Source organism: Miniopterus schreibersii, assembly GCF_964146895.1.
Source record: "Miniopterus schreibersii genome assembly, chromosome: 12".
NCBI lineage: Eukaryota > Metazoa > Chordata > Mammalia > Chiroptera > Miniopteridae > Miniopterus > Miniopterus schreibersii.
Window position 1 is genome coordinate 27070449 of NC_138112.1, and position 24593 is coordinate 27095041.

The 24593-nt window shown below is 43.7% G+C and overlaps 1 protein-coding gene across 3 annotated transcripts in view; it reads left to right on the forward strand.

Moving 5' to 3' along the window:
• The first annotated feature begins 20463 nt into the window (after positions 1-20463).
• Positions 20464-24593, forward strand: part of SYTL2 (synaptotagmin like 2) — a 100663-nt gene continuing 96533 nt past the window's right edge. For all 3 annotated transcript variants that reach the window (XM_081155022.1, XM_081155024.1, XM_081155026.1), the window contains exon 1: positions 20464-20635. The gene's annotated coding sequence lies outside the window, so the exon portion shown is untranslated. The remainder of the gene's footprint in view (positions 20636-24593) is intronic.

The window sequence follows — 24593 nt, forward strand, 5'->3', positions numbered from 1 at the left end:
CCAGGACTGCCTTGAGATGGCTCCCGGCTGCCCGTCAGCATGAACACAAACAGGCGGAGCACCCAAGGGTGGAGGTGGCGATACGGAGCTCAGACTTTATCCTGCGAGCACTGGAAGTGGTGGAAGGCCTCCCAGCACTCCCAAAGCAAGACTTCAGAAAGATTAAGGGAACAGTGATTTTTAGGCAGGAATGGAATGGGGAGAGACTGGAGGCTGGGAGGCAAGAGGGGGGAGGAGGCCTGAGCCAACACGGCAGGCAGAAACTTTAGGGCTGAGACGCTTTCCACAGTGAGTCACTAGGTCTACTCCCAGAAAGGCGGTACTTCCAAACAGCCTCAGGTACATGCCTCCCCGGCACGATAAGGGAGGCTTCTTCTCTCAAGAGAAAACTCCCCACATACTGACATTTGAAGGATCCAGCGCAAGAAAGCAGGAAAGAAAATTCCAGGGTGGCTGCTGTGCAGTAGGCCTGGAGAGCAATCAGCCCCGACTGGAGCAGGAGAACTAGCGTTCTGAGAGGGACACTGCCGTGGAAAAATGGAGCAGAAAGATTAATTGATATATTTTAGCATTTGGAAAATAATAATAGGTGTTTTACGAGTCCAATCAAGCATCTGAATAGATTCATAGGAAACTGGGCAACTGAAAATAACACAGTAATTATTAACTCCTGGAAAGGGAATACAATATAGTAGCTACCTGCCTCAACAATGTATAATACTTGCATGTTTTTTCTTTATATAAATAGAGACTAATGATTTAACCAAAAATTGGAATGAGAAAGCAGGGAGTAAGTGAGGTTATAAGTTGTAAGAGAACTAAATTCTCATCTACTATAACAAGAAATTTGTTTATATTAATAGTGATATTTGGAATTATTGAGAAAGAAAGGTCTACTTAGTACACTGTGTTGAAATTTCCAAATACAATCTATTAAAAATAACATTACACTCCTATCTTAATATAAAATCCAGATTTAAATGAATTAATAAGTATTAAAATGAAGGTTCTTAAAATGACCTTGGAATGAGAAAGCCTTCCTAAGCAAGATACAAACTGCCAAAGCCATAAATGCAAATGATGGACAGATTTTTAAAAATTAAATATATTGGGATGACATTGGTTAATAAAATTATAAAGTTCTCAAGTGTATACTTCTATGATACATCATTTGTATATTGCATTGTGTATTTGCCACCGAAAGCTGATGGATGCATTTGATCTTGAAAGAGCAAAAAATTTAAGAGTGACAAGAACCACCACAAATCAGGGTTGAGCTGGTAGTTTGCAATTCTCAGGAAGCACTTTACAGTTAAATCCTCACCCAAGGATATTTTTTCCGTTGCTTTTTTTTTTTTTTCTTTTAGAGAGAGTGGAAGGGAGGGAGGGGGAGAGAGAGAATCGATGTGAGAGAGACACACATCGATTGGTTGCCTCCCGCACACGCCCCAACCAGGGGCCAGGGAACAAACCCACAACCCAGGTACATGCACTTGACCAGAATCAAACCCTTCCGTCCCCAGGCCAATGCTCTAACCACTGAGCCACGCTGGTCAGGGTTCAGGGAACACTTTCCCCCCCTCCTTCACTCTCCCCTACTATGTAAGTGATTTTCCCATAATCAGTCTTGCAAACCTGATTTTGTCACTTCCCCTACTTAAAAACTATTGACCCACTTATATGTCAGGTCTCAGCTTAACCATTTCTTCCTCATGGATGCTGTCTCCAGCTGCTGGCCCTGAATCTAGATTAGGCCCCCAAATGCATGCTCTTCCAATACCTTGTACTTCTCCTGAAAGCATTCATAACAATTAAAATCAATTATTTGTGTAATTGTACACTTAATGATGGTTGTAAACTTAATGATGTTGGAACCACGTCAATCACCTTCACTGCTGTATCTCCAGCATCCAATCTGGGCCTGGTGTATATTTGTTGAATAAATAAAAATGAATAAATTAACAGTTTGGGAAACATTACCATAATGGAATGAATCTAGTTACCAGCTGTGTCATGTTCTAGCCTTGTAAATATCTCTACGTTGTCTAAAGTCTCTGAGTCTCAGTTGCTCACTTGTAAAATAGGAATAACAATACCTACCTCATACGATTGTTGTGAGTGTTACAATGACATAGCTAAAGAACTACAAATTGGATCTTGGCTATGTAAGATACGCAACAAGTGGTAGATTTTATTATTATTTGCCAGACATGTCTCATAAGTGCTGAGGAATTGTGCCAACCAATTATTTTGAGCATACTCATATAGCCATTTCAAATAGCACTGTAAAGAGATTTTAGTGAATAATGAATCATAGCATAAATATGATAATTAATGGATCATTCCTGAAATTGGATATTAAATTGATATAGACTGAAAACTCAATAATATTACTTTTAAAAGTATGCCAGCACTATGGTTTCATGGGTGCGTTCATATGTCAAAACTTATTAAGTTGTGCTCTTTAAATATGTGCAGTGTATTATATGTCAGTTATCCCCCAATAAAACTGTTTGTTTAAATAAAGACAAAAATTAATCCACATACAATAAGTGGAATGAAATACATAAAATCGCTCTATAATTTAGGATGAAGCTTGATTGATTTCATTACTTTTTAACCAAAAGGATCTATCTCTATTATTTGGCTTCAATTTGAGACCAGTTTAATTGTTTCTCACATAGTTTTTCCTTTTCATATTGCAATTTGCAGTTTGACAAATGTTGATGCCATCGATGCTGAAACTCCACTCCTCAAATGTAAACATTTGCCGAAGGTTAATCTTACTTTAACAGGACCAAAGGAAACGTATCTCTATGTCATAATTGACAAATGCTTTTTATAGTGATGCCCTAAAAATATGCATAATGACAGGGTTTTTAAAGCTGGCATCCTTCACAGATCTGAACTTGGGCCTCTTTCTGAAGAGTGACCACTTAAGTATACAACTAATGAGTCATGGGTATCTGCCTATGATTGAACAGCCTATATTTCTGCTACTGTTAACACATCAACAATCAATTGTACTATTTATTTATCAACACCCATCAAGTACACTCTAACTTGGGTTAGCCAGCCCAAGGATCTGTGAACAAAACCCAGGGCAAGAACTGAAAGGTGAACAGGAGCTGGAAGGTGATGCTCCTATGAATTTGGTGAAGAACTTTGAGAGTGTGTCTTAGTTTGTGTTCCCCAAAAAGCAGACCCTGAGACAAGAACTTGGGATGCAGGTAGTTTATGTAGTAAATGACCCCAGGAAGCTCAGGTGTGGAAGTAAAGGAAGGGGACAGGAAAGGGAGAACTGCCAATAAAGGGTGCATTCATGAGTGACTTGCTGCTGTGGGAAACCAGGGACAGTCTCACTAGGGCTCCTCTGAGGAGTCATTGCAAAAGCTTCAAATTTATCCCACTGAGGAATAGGGATGCTGGAGTATTTATCCACAGGTTCATGTCCTCATTGTTTAAAGGATGCCCTGTAAAGTGGGGGCATTAATTACACACACACACACACACACACACACACACTCCACTTGTGGACGGAGCAAGGTCTTGCTGGTTAATGTCCTCAGACAGAGACACCAAAGAGTCATGAGCTGGCAGTGTGCATGGAAACTGCCCACAGCAGGTGCAGGTAAACTCAGAGGTTGGATGAGGGGACATCACTGTCATCTGCTACATAAGAGTTCAGGATCTTGGATGTGATAGGATATCAGTGTTAGGTGTCGAGGCATGTGTAGTGGCACAATTAAAGTAATGGGCTTATAAATTCTGAAGGAGGAATTTCTCTTTACCGTTTTCCCAGAATGAAATAAAATTCATGAAATGCACAATTAGTTGGTCAATTCAGTTGACTTGTCAGTTGTTTTGCTTCCTGTAGACGAGTAGTTCAGCAGCCTCAGCATCACCTGGAAATTTCTCAGCTCGACTCCAGCCCTATTGAATCAGAACCTCAGGAGGTGGGACCCAGAAGTCTGTAATAAGCCCTCCAGGTGATCCTGCTGTACACTAACGTTTGAGAACTGTGGATATAGACAAAACAGGGCACTGAGAGACTCAACTTTTATCCCAATCACAAGTTAATGGACTGGGAATGGAGAGACCTGCCTGGTTTCTAGTCTTAGTTGGATGTGAACTTGGACAAATTATGGGATCTTTAGGGGTCTTTTCTAATGTGTAAAATGAGAAGTTTGAACTAGTATACTGGAGTTTCAAACTTTTTAAAAAACGATGTTTTTATTGATTTTAGAGAGAGAGGAAGGGAGCGGGAGAGAGAGAGAGAAACATCAATCAGCTGCCTACTGCACGCCCCCTTACTGGGGAATGAGCCTGCAACCTGGGATCAAACCAGTGACTTCTTAGTGCATGGGACCATGTTCAACCAATTGAGCCACATAGGCCAGGGCTAAAACATTTTTTTTTAAGCAGTGGAATACTTTCTTCCAGAGAAATTTTACTTAAAACACCAGTATATGAGACAAAAAACAGAGCCCAGCACCCTGTCTTCTCACCTTTCCTGCAGTGGCTTCCTAAGCACCACTATGGAGCCTGAGGGTTCTGTGAAGTGTAGTTTGAGAACCACTGCATTAGAAAACTTTCAAGGTACCTCTGCAATATGATCTAAGACCATAATTTACCTGCTGATGATAACTCTGAGACAGACCTGGGATCACAAACCTTGGACTAGAGGTTTGGCTGAGTCCCACCTAGCAGGGTGACCATGAGCAAGTCATGTAGTTTCCGTGGCCTCAGCATCTCATTTATGAAATGAAGTTGACTCTAATTCTTGTTGTACCTGCCTTACAGGGCTGTGAAGAGGGTCAGGTGAAACCCTGTTTGTGAACATACTCGATAAATTGCTAAGTCCTGTGTAATTGGAAGAGATGATTGTGGGAGGAATTATCCTTTCAGGTACGTTTGCTTTGTAACTCGTGCCAAAGATAAGCAGAAATAGACAGAGAACACTGATAGTTAAAATAGTCTGTAGTTTCTCCTTCATCTTCGAGGGATGCAAATATCATTTTCCTTTTTAATTAAAAACCTGTTTACCAGGAAGTGTCGCTTTAAATAAAATGATGCTTAAGCAGAGACTTGAGTTAACCTGTTGAGTCATTGTACAAAGGTTGTAAAAATAATGTTTGGGGTAATACTATCTAAAGAGATAATTAGGTTTTCCTAACAATTTGCTGCCCACATGTTAATAGGGAGAAACAATTTTGGAATATGTTGATTTAGCATTTGTAGCTGCAGCATACTCAGAAAAATTTTAGTGCAACATTAATTCATATTTACTTAGCTCTTCTTCTCTGTCAGATGGGTGTTCTTGAAGAGATTCATTTATCCACTACAGAGATGCCTGAAAAATAACACACACTATTTTTATGGCTGTATTTTGTCATTAGGGAAGTCATGAATAATTCCTTGCGGAACTTTTGGAAGATTATCTTCTGGGAATGTCAAATATAGTTACTGGTGTTAGAAGATAGTGAGATTTAAGGGTGGCAGAAGGTCAGAGTGATATCTGAAATCTGTCCTCATAGGAAACGCATATGTGCCAATAACTCTCTGTGGCCACTGTGGATGCAGCTGTCAGACGGACCTACCAACGTTTTCTAAGCCTGTCTCACTTTGCATTTCCTAAGCACATTTTGCCCATTCCCTGGATCTTCAACCTAAGACTAATTGCACCGACGAGAACTCTCTGGGAAGGAGTCTACACAAGCTGGATAAGGTTTTGCCCATGACCACCCCGTATTTGGTGGAAAGCTGCCTGCATTCCTGAACCTCAGAGCTGGCGAGGCAGCCCTGGAGCAAGGCTCCTGTAAAGTGCTCATTCATTCATTCAGAAAAGAGAGACACGGCACTTACCATTGACCAGGCACTGCTGAGACGGTGAACAGGACAGGCCTCTGCTGAGATCCACAGGTTACTCAGGAATCAGGCAGGCAGGAGTGGGGTGGGAAGACAAGGAGGTAGGGAGGGGAGCAGGGGACATTTCGGATAGAAAGAATAGCACATAGAAAGGCCCAGCAGCGAGGGCATGGCATGTTCCGGGGCATCGCGTGAAAAAAGTCCACGTGGCCAAAGTATAGGGAGTCACGTGGGTAGTGAGGTGAGCCAGTGCCAGGTCATGGATGACCCTGTCAGCATGGGCCTCCTGCCCCTCATTTGTATAATGATAGGACTGATGCCAAGCACTGCTCCTCAAACTGGTCCATGGAACCCAGGGGGCTCCACCAAGGGGCCTCAGAGGGTGCCGGGGAGTAGGGGTGGAGGAGAATGCCTCAGGGCTCCAACTTCTACTTCACTAAGAACAGCTTTGCTAATATCCATGTCAAGTGTTGGGGATCTGTGTAAGAGTGTTGGAAGACAGGGCTCTATGGATTTAAAAAAATGATTGAAGACCACCAGATCCTCTCCAGCGCTGACATCCGCAGATAATAGGATTCTGCGCTGTTCCCCCAAGACAATGCTGTCTGAGTTACTGGGGGATTGGCTCATGGTCTCCTGGGGAGCAACCCTTTAGTCTCTTAACACACACAGGGTTACGGTGTGAACAAGGGTCCTGGGACTTCCTGTTCATATTTGTTCACAGAAGTTTCAAAAATAGTCCCTGAAATTTTCACCTTTCCACCTTGACAGTTGTCTCCTTATGTCAGCAGGACAGAGGAAACTTTCAGCAAGCCTCACACCTGCCTTCAGAAGGAGCAAGCACGTAGTGATGCTGAGTTCCCCTCTGACCACAGACACACTCTAAAGACACATCCACCTATATGCTGAAGGGAGTGAGACCCAGCGTAAGGAACAACCTCTCCTAAAATGAGAACTTACACTCTGTCTTACCCATAAGCATCTCCATAAGTATTGGTAGATTCATCTGCTTTCTGTTTCTTCCACCCTCCTGTTCTCTAGACTCTGGCCCTCTATACCAGCATAACCTGTTTTAGCTTCTCTCTTACCTGGGTACCCTGGGCTTGACTTCTGGCCTCCTTGATCTCGGGACACTGCCTTCGAGTTCAGAGTGAGGCTCTGAAACTCAACTTTTGCTCACACATCCATGCAATCTGCAGACTGCCCCTGCCCAGCCTGGCGAGGTTCTGCGTCCTCTGATGCAGAGCAGCCTGGCCATCTGCCCAAGCCCCAGCACACAGCGGCCACAATTTCAGGAATCAGTCTGGACCCTACCTAACAGCTCCTGCCTTCCCCAGCCCCTCCCAGCTGGAGCCATGAGATGCCAAACTCATTCCTCCAGTCAATCTTGAGTAAGCAGTGCTTCTCACAGTTTAATGTGCAAACAAACCCTCTGGGGATCAGGCCAAAATGGATATTCTGATCCATTAGGTCTGGGGTGGGATCCGACATCTTTGTTTCCAAGAAGTTCCCGAGTGATGTCAATGGTTCATGAACTTCACTTTGAGGAGTAAGAATGAGAATGTATAGACTAGCAACCTCGCCTCACCTGGGGCTAGGTTGGAATAGATTGTCTTTTTTTTTTAATTCGTTAATCATTTTTCTCAGTGGCCATTGCTGTGTTGCTAAGATTCATCCACAGTCTAGTAGAATAAAAGTGTTTATTTTGAGCCTATATGCTTTATATAACTTAATTTTCACAACATCCATATAAGATTATTATTATCTCCATTTTATACATGAGGAAATGGAGCCTTAGAGAAGTTAAGACACTTGGAAAAGGTTACACTGATGGGAAGTGACAGCCTGAATTCCAGTTCTCAGCTCTCTGGCTCTGAGCCTTCAGGCTTTCTAGGATATCTCAGCACCTTTCCCTTAATCTTCTTGTGTTGCCCAGTTTCCTAGCCAAACATTTTAGTGTCAGTCTTTGAGCCCTGCTCCAAATCCCAGACAATCTGGCTAGAGATCACGCGCCCAGCTCTTCTCTCCTTCCCCATCCATCCCCCAAACTAGCTATAGAGACTCAATTGCCTGAAAACACAAAGCATTGCTCCATATTGCAAAAGAGCTTCTACGAGCCAGCAAGAGGAATATTCCCTTTCCCTTTCCTTGACAATTTACTTGCATGGTTCTGTGGCATTACATGCTCAGCATCAAGCACTTCAGAAAGTAACTACAGTAAGCTATGTAATAGGATCGTAACCAAAGAAGGAAGTGACTCTAATTTATACAGACTTCATTCTCTGACCTCTTAACCCAGGACAGTATACCTAATGGTCCAGGCATCCTTTCCCTGAGGATGGATATAGCAGCGAGTAGAGCTCATGACGTGACTTGTCGCAAATCCTGCTTCTGCCGAGGCTCTGGGAGAGCAGAGGGAGTGGGATGGAGTCTGGGCGAGTCATCTGTACATAGACCCCAGGAGCCCTGGCCTGTGGTCTTGGCTCTGACGTCTCACAGTCCTCCCCACCTCGCCCCTCTCAGCAGAGCGTATTTCCCTAGTAAGCAAGGAGCTGACTTCCTATTGGCCCATCTATTCCCATTTAATTACCCAGTGAAGGGCAGGGGAATATTTGCTACTGCCTCAACTACTTTAAATTAAAAAAAAGAAATTATTTCATTAGAATGGCAGAGTTTTACAAGAATTAGGAATTGAAGTGTATCATTGCCAGTTCTGACAGTTGTAATGTTTTCTGTTACTCGATGTAATCTGTTCCACTTACTCCAGGACACTCAGTGTGACTTTTAGTGAGAAATCTTTAGCAAAATTCTGTAAATCATTCCCCATACTCAGACTGACACTCTTGATGATCATAAAGCAGACTTTAGGCAGTCTCCTATAGACCATAGTCACTTTGAGTGACACCTGCTACTTGTTTAAGGGGCCCTTCTCTCCCCTCACGCACCCGACAGATGGTAATACCTGCACAATCCAAGCCCGAGTTTGCCTTCGACCTTCGGGCCTCGAGCTGCTTATGGCTAGATCCTCTGATGGCGTTTCCCCGGTCCTCTTCCCGTGGGCACCCCAGACGGCTTTAACCGCACCCTGGGCTACAGCTCTGTTAAGTCACTCAAGCTCCTTTTGCAGCCCCCAATCGGACAAAATGTAAACATGTTTATGGCCAGCAGTGCTGGCTTGTGGTTTCCTTTATTTCAAAGTTAAAGCCCCCTCAGGGTTTGCCATGGTTTCTTTGCAAGTCCCAGAATAGTTACTTGTTTACTCTGAACGTAAAGGTGGGCAATAGAGCTTCAACCGAACTAACCGCAGCATCCTGCAGTCAACACGTAGATGATTTGGGGTTTATGTGGACTTTACGTGCATCTTGAAAACTCTTGAGTGATCTAGTGCCCTAAAGAGTAATCCAAAGTAAAATATCAAAGCTTTGCATGAATATTTTCCTTTTGGGACTCCACTCAAGCTTAGAAAGTTTTGTGGTCAAACTCCATACAATGTTGACTATAATTTTGGCAACTTTCAGACATTTTTTGTTGCAAATTCTTTTGAAAACAGTGGCAAATGCTTAATGTTTTAGATAATATTGACCACAAATTAGTTTTAAATTTTTTTAAAAAAAAGAAAAAGTAAATTATTTCATTTTAGATATTCTAAAACCTGACTAATTAAAATATATTTTTACCTTTTCTCAAATCCACATACTACTTTTTGTCTTAGAAAAATTTAAATGATCTTAATGTAGGAAGTATCTGACACCTGCTAGCCAATCCAAATATCTAATTCTATTGTTGGTGGATATCAGCAGGGAACATATGCTTGGTACTCTAAGGTTATTGTCACAACTCAGAAGATACTTTAGAACTCAATACATTTTCAAACATTCATCAATTATTCATTCATTCAACTATATATAGCCAGTGCTTACTATGTGCCAGAAATTGTTCTGGGTTTTAGGCCTTAAAATGATGAAAAAAATAGACAGTGTTTTTGCCTGCGTAGAGTTTATATTCTAGTGGAGGCTCAAATGTTTCTTTTTTAAAATAAATCTTTATTTACTTATTTTTAAAATAAGTCTTTATTGATTTCAGAGAGGAAGAGAGAGAGATAGAAACATAAATGATGAGAGCGTTGTCATTGATCGGCCACCTCCTGCACGGCCCCAACTGGGGATTGAGCCCGAAACCTGGGCATGTGCCCTGACCGGGAATCCAACCACGATCTCCTGGCTCCTAGATCGATGCTCAACGGCTGAGCCATGCCTGGCCAGGCTCAAATGTTTCTTAATTGCATAAGTGAATGAATGAATGAGGGTGGAGAGAGGGAGGAGGCTGGGATTGGGGTGGATTGCTGTCAGAGTAACCAACAATCCTGATAGTGCCTGAGGGCTTAGACAGAGCCAGAGGAAGTCAGTTCCAGGTCTGAGCCAGCTCAGTGACCTTACCCATTCTCCCAACATTTGCAGGCCCTCTAAGAATCGCTGTCTCCACGTTAAAGTGCTTGGGAAGTTATAGCTGCTTTCACCTCCACCCTCCCTTCCACCCCTACTTGCTTCTCAATGTTGGCTCCAGTTACAGTCTTCCTCCCTCTGCTGTCTCCTTTCTGCAAGGCTCCTCTGGACTGATACTTCTTTGGCCTGGTTGTTGGTTCCTATCCTTGCCTTCATCCCTAGATTCTCTTCTTGGGATCCTTTCTTACATTCCATAGCTATCAACAAGCCCTGCTCAGATCTAGCTTCTAACTTGGAGCCTTAGCACCCCTGACCTAGCAGGGAAAATAGATATCAGGGATTGGGGCTTAGCAGCAGTGGTTTCCAGACAGTGGGTGCTCAGATCCAGGCAGACAGGGTTTATTTGGGAAGATAATGATAGGAGGAGGAGATTGGCAGGAGAAGGTCAAGGGGCCATGGATTCAGGGTTGGCTCTCTGTCTGGCAGAGTAACTAAAGCGCAAAGCAAAAAGTTAAGGTAAGATCCAATCTTGTAAAAGGCAAGTATGACGGGCTTGGGGCAAGACTGAAATTTGATGGTCACATGGGTGCACACCAAACCCATGCTGTGCTAGTGTTAATTCCAGACTCCATAACTGGAAGTCTGAAACTATTGATACTCACAGAGAGTACTGGTTAAAAACACAGACTTTGAGAGGAGACAGAAGAGGGTGTGAATCCCAATTCTGCTACTTACTAGCTCTGTGACCCTGGATAAATTGCTTCACCTCTCTGATCCTTACCTGAAAATGAGGGTGGTGACACCTAACTTACATGGATGTGGTGAGGATTGAATGAATGAATTTGGGGTGACTATGAGACCTCTTCAAAAAGAAAGGCTGATAAACAAGTCTTTGAGCGTCTAGGGCTCCCCATGAGGCTGAAGTGGGGAAGGGATGATGGTCGGCAGCCCAGGGCTGCCAGAGCTGCTCCATTTTCAAGAGTAGTCTAGTGCAGTCATTCAGGTCTGGCCGCTGGGGAGCAATAACATCCAGCGGTGTGCTCTCCCACTGGGTCTGCAGCAGAGGCTGGGTGTTGGCGCCTTCATCTCTACTCATGCTCACATGTCTACTGTACTCTTGTATTTGCTGTGGCTTCGCCATGAGCTCATAACCTCCTTGTGTACTGAAACAGTGTGTCCTTCCTTTAAGCTCAAACAGTGGTTACCAAAAAATGAAAACAGACATACATATCTGGCCTCCGTTGCTGAGTTCATTCCACACACCAAACTTGGACCTAATCTTTATTCTTCTGCTCAGAAATCTTCAGTTGCTCCTTATTTTTAACTTTACCATTCGCTCCACTTTCTAGGCCTTTCTAACCTGATTTCAAGTTATTAGCCACTCAGCTCCCTTTGCTTCCTGACACTCTCCCTCCTCTGTCCCACCCAGACAGGTGTCTCTCAATCACAGTTTCTCCTTCCCCCTTGGGTGCTTCACCTCCAGTTGACCTTGTCCTTCCTCTCTCTAAAATCCTACTCTTCATCCTGGCTCAAGTCTCACCTTGTCCTTGCAGCCCCTTTTGACTCCTGGAATGCTTATAGATCTGCATATCCCTCAACTCCTATAATACTTAATAGTTCAGAATTTATCACACTTCATAAAATCTAAGATGCCATCAAATGAAGATGCACTCTTATTTTATGTACCATTAGAAGAACTCTTCTAATTGATCTGGCAACCATAGAATGTAAGACACATCCTTAAACTGTAAAAGAGTGCATCTTAGAATCAATGAAATATGGCAATTATTTAGCAGTATGTATTATTCATAATTATAATAAACATAATCACATTTCCTAGTTGTTGTTTATTTTCTGACTCCCTTACTGGAATGTATACTTCATGAGGATAGACTTCCTGCCTGCCTCTACACTAACGATCCAGCACACTGCCTGGTACTCAACAAATGATTGGATAAATAGACTTTTAAATTGAAAAGGAAGTTTCTTAAAGGCAGTGATTATGTATTGTACTTATGTATACTTATTTTTTGAATTGACATATAACACACACAGTAAAGTGCACTAATCATAAGAGTAGAGCCTGAAGTCCTTTTATACATGTATACATCTGCATTGTAGTCACTCAAATTAAGATATAGAACATTTTCCTACAATACCTTTCTCAGTGTCCTGACAACTGGAGCTATTTATCTATACTTCTTGATTGATTAAATGGTCCTCAGCTCCCCTGTAGACCTCAGTTTAACTCACTACTGTTTTCCTTAGTTCAGTGGCTCTCAGACTCTAGTATGCATCAGAACCACCTGGAAGGCTTATAGAAACACAGATTGCTGGGCACCACCCGCAGAGTTTCTGGTTTAGAAGGTTTGTGACAGAGCCTGAGAATTTGCTTTTCTAACAAGGTCATGCAGATGCTGCTCTAGTGGGGTAGGGGAAGGGTCTTCCCAAGTGCATTACATGTCTCCCAAGTCAGGAGCTCATTCTAGTCAGTTCTTAACCTTTTCTGTGCCATGGCAGCCTGGGCAGTGTGGAGAAGTCCTTGCACTCTTCAGAATAATATTTCTAAATGGAATAAAATAAGACACCTAGGACTACAAAGAAAACCAACTAACTGTATTAAAATGGGTTGTTCAAATTGCTTGAAAATTATTTTCTAAATCGTAATATTTACAATATCTGCAAAAAGCCAACTATAATGTGATATAAAAAATCTGGGGTTTCTATTGGTGATCAATTCACACACCTCCTGATTATACTACTGTGGTTTGGTTCCTACTTTTATAATAGAAGGAAATGATAAATTTCAGATAGAGATTAGTGAAAATAAAAGTACCTAGGTTAGGAATCTTTGCCCTGGTACCTGAAATGGGATGCTCTACCCTTTATATATGGTGAAGTTCCAAAGATTTCAGTTCTGCATGGTTCAGTGTTATTAATTATCTCCTATGTGGAGACACTGTAATAAATGCTCAACATTCATAGAGGAATAAGAAACGATGTCTTCTCTCATTCAAGAACCTCTCATTTTGGTGAGGGAAGATCAAAATGTAAACTGATGATTCAAGTGGAGTGTGACAAATGCAGAGATAGAAGTACACACAGGCACAGAGTAAAGCGTGGAATGGTTTAGGTGGAAGCACAAGAGAGGGGGTTAGGATCTCAGCTAGAGCTCGGTCGAATGGAAGTTGTGGTGGTAGACAGTGACCTTGGTGGTCCCAGTGCCTCCAGATATTTGAGCTTCCCCAGGTTGACTCTGAATTTGACCACAAAACTGGCCTTGGCCAGAGAACATTAGCAAGCGTGACACAAATACTTGCACGTTGGGGTTTGTGTCTTGTAATGCTTGTGCTTCAGCTGTGAGTAGGAAGCTGGGGCTTAGATGGCTCAATGAAGAGAAGCCGTGTGAGAGCAGCCCTGGGGCATGAGAGGCCGGCGGGGATGCGGGGATGTTCCAGCCTTGACAGAGGAGCTCTCAGCTGAGGGAAGCAGCAGAAGAAACCCCAAGTAGGGAGGGAGCAGAATAAGAACAGCCCCCCCCCCCCGAACTGTGAGAAAGAGTAAATCGTTGTTGTAACCACTAGGTTTTGGAGTGGTTTTCTATTCTCCAATAGGGAGCGAAAATAGTTGCAGAGGACAAAACACTGTAAAATAAGTGGATGCAGAGATTTTCCTGCAAATGAATAAGCACGATTTCCAGGGACACTCTTGTATTTCGCACATTTAAATCCCATAAGATCCATGGTGAAAGGATTGCCCTGATAATTATGACTCCGGTAAACTTAGAGGCTGATATTTAGAAAATGATTACTTTAAAATTATAAACTCTTAAAACCTGGGATTTTGAGCGGGAAAATATTTTGGAATCTCTGCAGTCTAACCTTAATTTATTTATTTATCCTCACTCGAAATCATGCTTAGAGAGAGGAAGAGAGAGAGGGAGGGAGATGGATATGAGAGAGAAACATCGATCGGTTGCCTTCCATCGATCGGTTGCCTTCCCAACTGGGGATCAAACCTGCAACCCAGTATGTGCCCTGACAGGGAATTGAGCCGGTAACCGTTCAGCGTACAGGATGGCGCTCGACCAGCTGAGCCGTTCCAGCCGGGCTAATGCAGTGCTTTTTAATAAGAAATAGTAATGCGGTAGATTACCATTTCCATTATCTTATTTTCACAACAGACAAAGTGAATATTTTTGTCCTTTCCAATTTTATAGATGAAAAACCTGAGATTTGGATTTGAAGAGGCCTGCTCATTTCATATAACTCGTAAAGCCAGGACTAGATTTTATGACCCTGGTCTATGGCCTTTTCATGATATGCTGCCCGTGATGGGCAGTACAAAAGCAAGGAAATAAACGAATGCATTTTTGAAAGCGAATCAGTAGCAGACACTAATGTGGCTCACCTTTGAATTCCTCATAGCAATATACCATGTGCATAATAGTCACTCAATAAATATCTGTAGTGTGACCTGAACGCATAGCTGACTGAATAACTGAGGAAACGAGAGACGGAATGAGATTGTGTTTCATTCTTACCAGGCACCACATTCCTGAAGTGTATGGTTAATCAGGACCCCTCCGTACCTGAAAAAGAAGAGGGGATAAAAACTCGAGCCGGTAGTAGTGACAACATTTTGTAATTATTGTGCTTTGAACTCCAAAGCAGAGTAGTGAGTGCAATGGTAAGTCACACTTTTCAATACGTTTCTCCTGTCCTGTATGTCACAACTCAAAGGCCCTCTCTGGACTTGGCACAACGGTAGGAAGGAGGTGAAGGGAGACATTCCAACTGAGTCATCAGGAAACAGAGGTTACTCCCCTCCTCCCAAGGGGGAAAACAGGTAGAGAACGTGACTCAGACAGCCATGAGCAGCCTTGTCCAAGAGAAACAGGAGAGTCACATACTTAATTTAAATTTTTCTAGTAGCCACACACAAAAAAGTAAAAAGAAACAGGTGAAATTAATTTTGATATATTTAATTTAATTTGATATGTCCAAAATATTATCTTTTCAACATGTAACCAGTACAAAGTTATTGATGAGCTATTTTACTTCTTTTTTGGTGGGTGTTCTACATTTACAGTACATCTCAATCCAGACCCGTCCCATTCCTAGTGCTCGACAGCCACATTTGGCTAGTGGCTGTCGTTCTGGTCAGCGCAGGCCGAGTCACACAGGACACAGTGATTCTGTTAAAGAAAAGATGGTAATTATAGCAGACAGGAAGTAGCGTCCGAAGGGCTACCTGAGGAAGTACCTCTGCTTTAGTCAAGTGCATGACCCAGACCACTGAAGCTTAAAGAGAGACTCTACTACCTCCTGGAAAAGTTAGTCCCAGAGTTTCCATAGCCATCTGAGAAGATGTTTGGCTGTGTAGCTCTGGGCAAGTAATTTAACCTTCATATAACTCAGTTTCTCGCCTGGTACCACTTAGAGCTGCTCCTATGATTACATGAAAAAATAGGTAAAAAACATTTAGTGAATACCTGGCAGGTAGGAAGCACTCCATTAATAGTAGCTGTAATAGTCTATTTGTATCTCACCTTATCACACAAACCTCAACCCCATTTTGGATTTTTAATGAAAGATGAGTAGGGCTCCCTACAGATCACTATCGTCTTTCCTACAGTGAGTGTAAAAGGCTCGTAGGTGAGGTGAGTTAAAAACATGCACACAAAGAAAAACAAATGAAAAACATTATGAGTTACATTATAACTAGCCTTCTCCTACTAGAGGGAATCTCATATTAATAAAACAAGATGGTATTCTATTTTTTTCTTGTAGCAAAATATACATAACATAAAGTTTACCATTTTAACCATTTTTAAATGCATGGTTTTGTGGCATTTAGTACATTCACATTGTTCTGCAACCATCGCCATCCCTGAACTTTTTCAAAATCCCACAAGGACAGTCTGTACCCAGCTCCCCAGAACCCACTCCCCCAGGCCCTGATAAACACTGTACTTCCTGTCTCTTTGTGTTTGTATCCCAGGCATCTCCTAAAAATGGAGGTTTTTAAAAGTAACATTTGTTTCTTTCTTTAAACATTAAAATAAGAAAATTTGTTCAAAAACACTAACAGAATAAAGCTAGAGATTTTTTAATAGAATATTTAATGTTGGAATGCATGTTGATAAAGCCTAGGTGAAAGGCACTGAAGTAACAGATTATGATTATTACACATACATATCTGAGGGAAACGATCACCAAAGGTTTTCCCTTACTTTTGAAAGGAACTCTGTATGAAAATATATACATATCAATATAAATTAATATATATTTTTTGTTCATAAAGGTCATAAATAGTGATGCCACGAATATCAGAAATCTTTCTGGTATAGCAGTTTGGGTTCCAACCTTGACTTTGTCTCTAGTTTGCCATTGGGCTGGGCTTAGGGCCCGATCCTCTCAAGCCCCTCCTGTCTTCATCTGTAAAATGCAGACACTAATAGCTGGCCTCCCTACATCATAGGGTTGATGTGAAGATCAAACAAGATAATCAAAGTGAAAGAGCTTTGAAAAATACACAGTGCCGTAGAAAAGCAAGGCATTATTAAAGGCTGTGGAGAGATTGCTAACACAGTTTGATTCAAGGCCAAAGTTTTGTACTTCCAAAAGTTAAAAAGACATTCAGTATTTGCAAATTATTTAGGAAACCAAACTCCTGCTTTGGTGACTCAGTTCTATGACTAAATTGTGTTCTAACTGCTGTACATTCGATACCTAATGGTGTAAGTCACCTAACCACATTACCACACTAGATGTAATTGTATAGTGTTTCAGCAATATCTTCAAATTTTTGGTGGGTTGGAAGTTATAAATCCACATAGCTTCAAGACAAAGTGATGTCTTCACTAGGAAATGTTTTTTCTTTTTCACTTTTTCATGGCGGCAAGAGAGTGCTTTCTGTAACATGTCTACTATGAGACCTGCCTGCCAACGCAATTTAATAAGCATTTATTGAGCGCCTATGAAGTATAAGTCATTCGGGGTAGAGATGAAGTTGGGGGAGGAATGGAGGTGGTGAGGAGAAGTACAAAGAGAAAAAGAGGCTCCTGAATTGGGTGAGTTTTAAATCAGATAGAGAGTGGCATATCCTGTATATCCAAACTGTAAAGACAGAATGAAACCAATGCCAAGAAAAGGCCTGGAATACATATGGGAGTCAGAGAGGTTTAGAGGATTAAGTCATTTCACACAGGGGGCCAGAACCTCGTGACATTTATCCCAGGCCTTGATTCATGAAAAGGATTTCTTGGGTCAGACATCGAGAGGAGGGTAAGCCAGAAGGAACAACACCTTGCCTATTCCACAAATAAATATTTACTGCTAACTAGCTCATAAAACTAAACAACTTGGGCATGTGCTTGTGACTCTACAAAGCTGGAAGAGCAGTCATACCCAACCCTGCAAACAGCACTCCATTTTATTTCAGTTCCATAGAGTTGTAAGAATTTTATCTATGCTCACACAGGGGTTCCAAATTTAAACAACCCACTTCCAACTGGAAAATTCCTTCAGGCCCATGCTCCACACGCAGGTTTCTGAGCTTACCCTTCCTGTCTCATTCAGTTTTCACAGATCCAGAGCCAACCTTTACATTTAGGTTTTGTTTTTTCCCCAGGATTACACTTCCCCTTCCAATGCACTACTGTTAATTACTCTTCTCTTTCCAAAAAGTATAAGATGTCTCTTGCAACAATGATCATACTATTATTTATTGACACCTTACCTTGGGCCAGGCAATGTGCTATGTGTATTACAGCTTCTCCCTTACATGGGCAGGTAATGTCACCATTTCTATTTTATAGAAGAGGTACAGAGTCTTCAAGAGGTACAAGTCGTAAGTGACTTGTCCAAAGTCACCATCTAGTTTACTGGTGGAGTTGGGACACACACCACAGCTTGTACATTTAACAACTGCACTGCACTGTCCCTGCACCCTTGCCTTTCTCTTTGATATGAACCAAGAATTCTGTGAAATTTAAGTCTCATTTATATACAAACCATTTTGAAGATTGGCAATCTACTGTAGGTTAAGAGGAACAAGCCACTGCTGACCTGCTACATTCATGTTAACTAAGATTTATTCAGTACTCTTACGTACAAGGCACTCTGCTAAATACACGCACCTTCTCATTTTAACTTTGACAGTAGCCTTAGAGGGGAGCATTATCTCTTTAATAAATAAGCAAACTGCAGCACAGAGAAGTTAAGTAACTGGCCTAAGATCCTATTAGAAAGTGGGGCCAGTACTGTATTTGAAACTGGGCCACTTGACGGCAGAGCTTTATTTTTTAACCTCTGAGCCATACAACAACGTCTTTGGATGAGTTGAGGGCCCTCGACAAGACACTGTCTCAAAATTTCTGCCACACCTCCCTGCCCCAGAGCCTGAAGTAAGAATTCTTAGACCCTCCCTAGCAGGTAGGAGTTGCTGTTTGTTTCCTGGGGAGGAGTGACACCGGGAGTAGCAAATATTGAGCTCCTTCAAAGCCTTGTACCTGGTGATGCAAGGCACACACAGGTAGGTGAGCAAGACCCAGTACCTGCCCTCCAGGCTGGAGAGGTGCAGGAGGAGATAACCAAGGAAGGTACAATCAACACTGAAAGCGAGATACCCAAGCAAATGAGGTCATGCCACTCCTTTGCTAAAAATCATTCACCAGCAGTCATCACCAGCAGGATACAGCTTTGTCCCTCAGAAAGGCAGAAACACTACCTGTCTGTATCTCCTTAGCTTCATCTCTGCCTGCCTGTCACACAGCCTGCACCAGCCACTACCTATCACAGGCATCTCCACGCCTTCCCTGCCCCTCTGCGCCCACTATTATCTCCTGCTTCCACCTGACCTAAGTTATAGCCCTCCCTCAAGATTTACCTTGGCCATGCCTTACTTATTTAAACCTTTATTGCCCTCCTCTCCCAGTGAGTGACTATTAAACACTCTGTAGTTTTAAAGCAGCTATTACCCTAAGTTGAAATTATTTACAAATTTGTAAAATTTGCAAGGCGAGTGGCTTAATGCTGTTCTGCATGCTGAGTGCTTACCCCACACAGGGACAGAGTAGACTCCAAAAGTTTGGGTGAAAGCCAGAATACATACATTAACCCAGTGCAAGGATTCCTAAGCCAGGTTAGCAGTCCTGCACCCAGCACTGAATGAAGAAGCCCTTGGGATTCCGCATTTGTAAGTTTGGGAGAAGGAAAATCTTTGAAAGAATTCAAGGCAGACCTGGGCCACCCTCAGTTGGATGGACAGCACTGACTGGGGAGACCATGAAGGAGAAGGCCTTAAAGTTCACCTATTTCGGAAGTTTGCCTGGTCTGGCCTCATCACCAGTAATTTTAAACAATTGGCTATAATACAGTATTGTATTTATAAGCATGCCCTTCTCCCCACCAGCCAGCACCTTCTAGCCTTGTGCCAGTCCTCACTGTACACCCACTGGGTGGCTCAGGCCCACCATTTATTCAGGTGTTACGCTAGAAATGGAACCGGTAACCTTTTGGTGCAAGGGGACAACGCTCCAACCAACTGAGCCACCCGGCAGGAGTAGAGACTATAATCCATCACCTCACTGAATCCTCTCAACAACTTGTGAGCTTTTTTTTTTTTTTTTTTTTAATCTATTTTACTCGTGACCAAATCGATGTCCGGAGCTGTGAAAGCATGTCGCGCCTGTCACGAGCCTCCGCACCTCTCTGCGCCCCACCCAGTGGGGCTGGGTGGCCGAGCCCCAGTGCGCGCAGCGGCTCCGAGCGCCCCACGCTCTTGGGCTCCATCGTCCCCTAACGCACGGTCGTCAAAAAAACCAAAAAACAGCGCTGCGCTCTTTGCGCAGAAAAAAGTTGTTTGGGGCTTAAGGGACGCTGGAGAAGGCAGGGCGAGGAGGGCCACGCAGGAGAAACCGACGCGGGCGGAAAAGGGTGGGCGAAGGGCGGGCGGGGGGCTGGAGCCCGGGGCGCCGGGCGGGGCGGGGCGGGGCGGGGCGGGGCGCAGGCTCCGCGCCATTGGCCCTCGCGCCCCGGAGCGGCCCCGCGCCGCGCCCTCCGCCGGCCGCCCGCCGCCCTCCGCCCGCCGCCCGCCGCCCTCCGCCCGCCGCCCGCCGCCCTCCGCCCGCCGCCCGCGGGAGGAGCCTGCACCGGTCCGGCGCTGACAGCGGCCGGCACCTGGGCCGCGGGACTGGCGGGCGAGCGAGCGCGCAGAGCCGCCAGCGCCCCGCCGGGGGAGAGGAGGCTCGCGGCGCCAGCCCAGGAAAGCGGGGAGCAGCGCGGAGGCGCGGGGTCCGCAACACCCGGCTCGGTCCGCGGGTAAGAGACGCCGAAGGAGGCGCGGTGCGCTTCTCGGCCGCCTGCGGCTCGACGCGCGCTCGGGTTCTAGTCTCGACTGTTCTGGCCACTCGCTGTGTTACCTCGGGCAACTTTCTCTCCCTCTCTGGGTTCTTCTCTGTGCAATGAGGGAGCTGGTGGTGAAGGATGCTTGTTTTGTCTTCTGAATTCAAAAACGTGAACTGCGTTTTGGCCGCCGGCAAGCTCCCTTCCTCAATTTCCCACCCACTTCAGAGCCCGCTGCGCTCCGCGGGGCCGGGTCTCCAAGGAGCCGAGGTGCCTGCGTCGTGGGGGTTCTGCTGGGCGGCCGTGTGCCCGGGGCTGGGGCTGACTGCTTGGCGGGACCTGGCTGCAGAGTCACTGCCCCCACATTGCTCAGGTGAAGTCAAGAATCGCATCAGGACCTGTCTACGTACAGGTGGGGTGTTGGAGAGGGGATTGGAGGCTGATGATTTCTACTTGGAAAATTAGCAGGTTTGTTTTGGATTTCTCTTCCTACACCCAGACCCGTCCCATGGGGAGTTATAAATTACAGGAATGGTACTTATCTTTTCAAGTGGAAAACCAACTGCTTCAGCCACTAAGTCATGGGGCTCCACCAGCAGGTAGGAAGTGGGCCTCTCTCTGCACCCACCTGGCCTCTTCCCTCCTCCCTCCTCCCTTTACAAATCCCCTGTCTTAGTCTTTATTGCCATTTAGTGGTGGTTTGTGACCAGCAGCCTCCCTCCAGGGCTTTGGGCCCAGGGTTGAGATGGAAGCCTGGATAAGAACAGACTGTGAATCATACTATCAGCTTCCTGACCCACGCAGCCTGGCAGGGGTGTGCAGAGGAAGCCCAGTGAGGCTTCAGACAGACAGACAGACAAACACTGGAAGGTGGGATGGATTCAAACTGCTGCCCAGCTTCCTGTCCCCTTCTTGGCAGCCATTCCCAACTAGGGAATTGTGGCCCCAGCTGTCAGTTGGATGGAGCAGCCAAAGAGGAGAATGGTTGAAAGGAACTGGGGACTTGGATGGTGTCTGTGGAAGTTCTTCAGCATTCCCTCTCCTCCCCGCCGTAGTTCTTCTGCTTTAGTGCCCTTTCCAGGTGAAATCAGATTCCAGGACCCATCAAGAGGGGTAGGGGGAAGGGGTGATGCAAGCCAGTGGCAATATTGACTACCTTTTATTGGGCATTTATGGGCCAGGCATTTTTCTTTGCATATAATATCTCCTTAATTCTCACAGAGCCATGAGGGATGGGATACTGTCCTTTACCCCATTTTACTAATGTGAAACTGAGGCTCAGAAAGATCCCATCCCTTAGTCACATGGCTAGTAAGTGGCATAGCTGGGATTCAAATCCAGTCTCTCTGAATCTAAAACCTGTGTTCTTTCCACTTTTTTGATGCTCTTGAGTAAGGGCAAGGTGAAATAGTAACAGCAAAATAGACTGTTGCGTTCTCACTAGATGCCAGACACTGTTCAAAGCGTTTAGAGTGTTATATCATTTACGGTGCAAGAGTTTTGGTTGGTCTGGTGGCGACAGAACTGCCTTAGCCTCTCTCTGGCTGCAGTACTGTTCAGAAGGCCTGCCTGATCCCGCCCTGCTGCTGGTGAGTGGGTGGGGCAGAGGCCCTATTCCCTGTATCCTAGAGGTGGTTTGAGGTCTAATGAAAGATTGATTGTCCACGTCTGATCCGTTAGCCCTGACCGTTGGCTTGTGAATGATCCCAGTATCCCCTTAGAGGCCTTTCTCAGGCTTCACTCAATAAACATTTGTGGAATGACTGAATTAGCACCTTGTGCAGAGCAGCCTGCTGTTCTGCAGAAACTTGAGGCAGCCCTCAGACCCAGGACGCCAGGCCAGACAGCTCACCCAGGGAGGTAGGGCGAACATGCTCCTGTGGCTTTTGGATTTCCCTGGCAATATATTTGCTGCCACCTGTTTTATAAAGAATTTTTAAAGATATAGTAGATGAAGAAAAATTTGACTTTTTAAAAACACTAACAGTAAAAGTGACTTTATTAATGAGGTTGCTGCTCTCTCAAAGGGGGAGCGAGGGCAGAGTCACATGGTGCTATTTGTCTTCAGGCTTCCCAAACATTTCCATAGAAGAGTCTCTGAAAACAGTGAAGACTGACAAGTGCTCCTGGGGGTGGGGATGGGGGTGAGGGTGAGGGTATCAGATTGGCGCCAGCAAGCTTGAAAATTGATTTAAGGATTTATGCAATTTAAAAATTTGATTTCATATGTTGAATTTGGTTAAAATATATATATTTTTCTTTTCTCCCAAATCTTTGTGTAAAATTGGTGTCCTGGAATATTGTTTTATATTCTTGGGTGCTAAGAGGACTCGGAGAAGGAAGGCAAAGGTTCTGGTCTGGGAGCTTAGAGTACTGTTTGCATTTGCCATTTACTTGGTTCACAGTAACAGAGCTCCCAGTCCCCTGTGGAGATAACCCCTTTCCCATTTTTCAGAATGAAGAAAATGTTTTAAAAATAAAATAATCTCTTGCTTTTTTTTAAATATATCTTTATTGATTTCAGAGAGAGGAAGGGAGAGGGAGAGAGAGAGATAGAAACATCAATGATGAGAGAGTCATTGATCGGCTGCAGCCTGCAACCCGGGCATGTGCCCTGACCGGGAATTGAACACCGATCGCCTGGATCCTAGGTCGACGCTCAACCACTGAGCCACGCCCAGCTGGGCAAAATAAAATAATCGTTATTTGTTTTCTTCTCCCACCCCCACCAGCTTTATTGAGATATACTTGACATATAACATGGTGTAAATCTAAAGTGTACACATGATGCTTTGATACATGTATTTATCGCTACTACTTTTTTTTTTTGCAGTGGAAACATTTCAGATTTACTCTCTTAGCAACTTTCAAGTATGTAATTCAGTATTGTTAACTATGGCCACTATGCTGTATAGTAGATCTTCAGAACTTAATCATCTTATAACTGGAAGTTTGTACTTTTGACCAACATTGCTCCATTTCCCCCATCCCCAATCTCTGGCAACCACCATTCTTCTCTCTTTTTCTATGAATTCAGCTCTTTATAAATTCTACATGTAAGAGATCATTGTTTTCTTATTTCCAAAGCTATACTTAGTCATTGTAAAAAAAAAAAAAAAGATAAAATACATTAGCATTCATATACTAATAACAATCAGTACATCTATACTCAAGATATAGCCTTCCAAGACTTTTCCTCTGCATCTATGAGTAAATATTTTTTAAAATTAACAAGTGAAATCAATCCTTGCTTTTGATTGAATTATTGTCAAAGCTAAGAGCCATCTCAGGTTGTTTTTGAAAGGATGTAGAGAATTCTGAATAATTAAAAACACCATAAAGGTTAATCTTGTTTTTTCACCTCCAAAGTTCACCCCCCATAATTCACCTGTGCCATTTAGTGTCCAGCAGAGAGAAGCAGCTGCTGTGGGGCTGCTGCCGAAGTCACAGGGTCAAGCTGTGCTCCTTTGTAAGTGACTCAAGTGTCTTAAATGTCTCAAATGTAGAAGAAAAGGTCGCTCTTCAGTGGTGTTGATGTGCAAAATTTGAGCAGAAAATTCTAAAGCTAAATTGCACAGTAAGAAGGGAAAGAACCTTAGACAAGGTCATTGCGTTTTATTACCTGTTTGGCTTTGGACAGACAGGTAGCTTCCCTGAACCAATTTTCTCTTCTGCAAATTGGGGGTAATGACCACTACTCTACAATCCTCTACCAGAGTCACTATGAGGACCAGTGTCAAGCGTTATTGTTACTTGCTTTGCATGCAAGTGTTGCATATGCTGTTTTTTTAGAAAAAAGTTTAGATGTAGAAAGATCAAAAGCATTGTCACTCTTTATAAAATGCTGGAATCTAATTCTTGGGTTTAACATTAGTAGGAATTCATTGGGATGCAAATACTCTATTTGATCCCTACTCTAAGTTTTCTTCAAAGA